This window comes from Anopheles marshallii, assembly GCF_943734725.1.
Source record: "Anopheles marshallii chromosome X unlocalized genomic scaffold, idAnoMarsDA_429_01 X_unloc_63, whole genome shotgun sequence".
NCBI lineage: Eukaryota > Metazoa > Arthropoda > Insecta > Diptera > Culicidae > Anopheles > Anopheles marshallii.
In genome coordinates this window covers 10,001-15,000 of record NW_026525913.1, presented here as the reverse complement: position 1 = coordinate 15,000, position 5,000 = coordinate 10,001, and positions in this window count along the sequence as shown.

Genomic DNA, 5,000 nt, shown 5'->3' with positions numbered 1-5,000 from the left:
CTGCAGAGCACACCGACAGGGCCGGGAAGGAAGGCCCGGTCCAAGAAAAAATTTTTGCGGGACCACTCAAAACATCATAGTTAGACCTAGCAAATGATGAAAAGTGAAACCCGCGATCGATTGGAGAAACCTTATTTTACACTGAAAAATTCCACATAAGGAAAATTTGTATGGAGCACCCTACTGCAGAGCACACCGACAGGGCCGGGAAGGAAGGCCCGGTCCAAGAAAAAATTTTTGCGGGACCACTCAAAACATCATAGTTAGACCTAGCAAATGATGAAAAGTGAAACCCGCGATCGATTGGAGAAACCTTATTTTACACTGAAAAATTCCACATAAGGAAAATTTGTATGGAGCACCCTACTGCAGAGCACACCGACAGGGCCGGGAAGGAAGGCCCGGTCCAAGAAAAAATTTTTGCGGGACCACTCAAAACATCATAGTTAGACCTAGCAAATGATGAAAAGTGAAACCCGCGATCGATTGGAGAAACCTTATTTTACACTGAAAAATTCCACATAAGGAAAATTTGTATGGAGCACCCTACTGCAGAGCACACCGACAGGGCCGGGAAGGAAGGCCCGGTCCAAGAAAAAATTTTTGCGGGACCACTCAAAACATCATAGTTAGACCTAGCAAATGATGAAAAGTGAAACCCGCGATCGATTGGAGAAACCTTATTTTACACTGAAAAATTCCACATAAGGAAAATTTGTATGGAGCACCCTACTGCAGAGCACACCGACAGGGCCGGGAAGGAAGGCCCGGTCCAAGAAAAAATTTTTGCGGGACCACTCAAAACATCATAGTTAGACCTAGCAAATGATGAAAAGTGAAACCCGCGATCGATTGGAGAAACCTTATTTTACACTGAAAAATTCCACATAAGGAAAATTTGTATGGAGCACCCTACTGCAGAGCACACCGACAGGGCCGGGAAGGAAGGCCCGGTCCAAGAAAAAATTTTTGCGGGACCACTCAAAACATCATAGTTAGACCTAGCAAATGATGAAAAGTGAAACCCGCGATCGATTGGAGAAACCTTATTTTACACTGAAAAATTCCACATAAGGAAAATTTGTATGGAGCACCCTACTGCAGAGCACACCGACAGGGCCGGGAAGGAAGGCCCGGTCCAAGAAAAAATTTTTGCGGGACCACTCAAAACATCATAGTTAGACCTAGCAAATGATGAAAAGTGAAACCCGCGATCGATTGGAGAAACCTTATTTTACACTGAAAAATTCCACATAAGGAAAATTTGTATGGAGCACCCTACTGCAGAGCACACCGACAGGGCCGGGAAGGAAGGCCCGGTCCAAGAAAAAATTTTTGCGGGACCACTCAAAACATCATAGTTAGACCTAGCAAATGATGAAAAGTGAAACCCGCGATCGATTGGAGAAACCTTATTTTACACTGAAAAATTCCACATAAGGAAAATTTGTATGGAGCACCCTACTGCAGAACACACCGACATGGACGAAAGGGTCGACTGGCCAAGAGAAAAAATTTTTGCGGGACCACTCAAAACATCATAGTTAGACCTAGCAAATGATGAAAAGTGAAACCCGCGATCGATTGGAGAAACCTTATTTTACACTGAAAAATTCCACATAAGGAAAATTTGTATGGAGCACCCTACTGCAGAGCACACCGACAGGGCCGGGAAGGAAGGCCCGGTCCAAGAAAAAATTTTTGCGGGACCACTCAAAACATCATAGTTAGACCTAGCAAATGATGAAAAGTGAAACCCGCGATCGATTGGAGAAACCTTATTTTACACTGAAAAATTCCACATAAGGAAAATTTGTATGGAGCACCCTACTGCAGAGCACACCGACAGGGCCGGGAAGGAAGGCCCGGTCCAAGAAAAAATTTTTGCGGGACCACTCAAAACATCATAGTTAGACCTAGCAAATGATGAAAAGTGAAACCCGCGATCGATTGGAGAAACCTTATTTTACACTGAAAAATTCCACATAAGCAAAATTTGTATGGAGCACCCTACTGCAGAACACACCGACAGGGCCGGGAAGGAAGGCCCGGTCCAAGAAAAAATTTTTGCGGGACCACTCAAAACATCATAGTTAGACCTAGCAAATGATGAAAAGTGAAACCCGCGATCGATTGGAGAAACCTTATTTTACACTGAAAAATTCCACATAAGGAAAATTTGTATGGAGCACCCTACTGCAGAACACACCGACATGGACGAAAGGGTCGACTGGCCAAGAGAAAAAATTTTTGCGGGACCACTCAAAACATCATAGTTAGACCTAGCAAATGATGAAAAGTGAAACCCGCGATCGATTGGAGAAACCTTATTTTACACTGAAAATTCCACATAAGGAAAATTTGTATGGAGCACCCTGCTGTGGTCACCATCGGTCGAGTTGGTCGAGACGGGCAAAAAATTTTTTTTTCCATATCGTCTCAAAACATGATTTATGGACCTTGTAAATGTTGAAAAGTGAAACGAAATCACTTTTGGAGCGATGAAAATTTTGTATGGGAGGTCCCTACCCGGAACAAATTTTACTAGCAAAGTCATGATTCCGCGACGAGAAATTTGAAAATGGTCAAATATGGTTAAGATGTCATGTTCATTCCCTACTATGGGGGACCAGGTCGTCACGAAAAAAATTTTTTCTCGACCTGGTCAAATGTGGTTCTGCGACGGAGGTTAAACTAATAATGCATAATTTGGGCCAAAAACCCCCCTCTGTCAGATATTGTACCCGTTCAAGAGCAATAGCAGACCACATAAGTTGAGCTTTGAGGTATCTGAAAGTTGAATATAGAGCGAGGTTCTAAGCGAAGGGATAGCTTAACGTTGAGCATTGAACGCAAAAAAGCTTAGAGATAAGCTTAAGATACAAGGGTTGTGGTGCATGAGGCCGCTTAACGTTGAGCTTTGAACGCACATGGCTAGAACTAAGCTAAGAGATACCTATAGTGGTGCATGGAACTGCTCACAAGTTGAGCTTCGAGAAGTCCAAAGGCAAAATGTAGAGCGAGGTTCTAAGCGAAGGGATAGCTTAACGTTGAGCATTGAACGCAAAAAAGCTTAGAGATAAGCTTAAGATACAAGGGTTGTGGTGCATGAGGCCGCTTAACGTTGAGCTTTGAACGCACATGGCTAGAACTAAGCTAAGAGATACCTATAGTGGTGCATGGAACTGCTCACAAGTTGAGCTTCGAGAAGTCCAAAGGCAAAATGTAGAGCGAGGTTCTAAGCGAAGGGATAGCTTAACGTTGAGCATTGAACGCAAAAAAGCTTAGAGATAAGCTTATTATATAACGATTGTGGTGCAGGACACAGCTTAACGTTGAGCTTTGAACGCACATGGCTAGAACTAAGCTAAGAGATACGGGTAGTGGTGCATGGAACTGCTCACAAGTTGAGCTTCGAGAAGTCCAAAGGCAAAATATAGAGAGAGGTCCTAGCAGCCTAAAAAACTTCTAGGGCCGACAGCTCACAAGTTGAGTTTCGAACGCAATTAGGCTACCCTGGTAGCCTTGATTTGAAAGCATTAAGGCAATGATATGGTAGAATGCCCGATCTTAAACCTATTGACAGAGAATGTGTACGAGTAAGCATAGATGTGGAGGAGCACATACCCTAAACAGTCCCGAAAGATGGTTAGCTAAGTGATGCATCACAAATGGACTTGGCGCACCAAGTTCACACTGAAACACACACGATCGCGTATATTAAAACCTGTTGTGTGGTGCATCACTAATAAAGTTTGGTGCGTCAAACGAACATGAGAGTTGAGCATATTGGGTATGTGTGATAACACACTTTGCACGACAATCGAGAAACCGCATAAGCTCAGTATAACACAGCAGGGGAAGATTGATGAAAACCAGAGCTAATACATGCAACATGCGGGAATGCTGCTTCTGAAGGTGGTAGGACCGGTGCACTTATTAGTTAAACCAATCGGCCGATTGAGTTGAAGTCTGGTACCGATCTTTCACTTGACTGTGCCCCATCAACTATTGATGGTAGTGTAGAGGACTACCATGGTTGTGACGGGAAGCGGGAATCAGGGTTCGATTCCGGAGCTAGTAGAGAGTGCCTGATAAAGGCCATGGTACACATCCAAATCAGGAAAGCAGCAGGAAACACTACCATACATTGCCAGGTGCATAGGAGGATTGCAAGCCCGTAAATTGCCCGATCATAGCCAACGATGCTGAGAACGGAATTTATTCCTTCGATCGTCGTTGGTTCACATGTTTACTGATGGTTGTACGAACACCATACCCGGTGGTAAGTACAGTGGAGCTCGCCTTCACAACATAATGTTCACCAGTTGGACGCATAGATTGGAATAGCTCACATAGTGTTGGATTGCTGGAAACACACATTCCAGACTGCTCCGGTAGTCATGGAAAGGAGAGGATTGCAAGCCCGTAAATTGCCCGATTATAGCCAACGATGCTGAGAACGGAATTTATTCCTTCGATCGTCGTTGGTTCACATGTTTACTGATGGTTGTACGAACACCATACCCGGTGGTAAGTACAGTGGAGCTCGCCTTCACAACATAATGTTCACCAGTTGGACGCATAGATTGGAATAGCTCACAAGTGTTGGAAAGTTGAACGCACGTTGAAGACCGCTACAGTGGTCTTGGAAAGTAGAGGATTGCAAGCCCGTAAATTGTCCGATCATAGCCAACGATGCTGAGATCGGAATTCATTCCTTCGATCGTCGTTGGTTCGCATGTTTACTGATGGTTGTACGAACACCATACCCGGTGGTAAGTACAGTGGAGCTCGCCTTCACAACATAATGTTCACCAGTTGAACGTACAAGTTGGAATAGCTCACATAGTGTTGGATTGCTGGAAACACACAAAATGATACGAGTAAGGTTGCGTGAGTAAGGCACGTACACCTAAAGCGAATTATTAGAAGTGGTGATACGAAGTGTCTCGGTGGAGTGTGCTTGCACACAACAAGTTGGCCAAGAGAACCGGTGG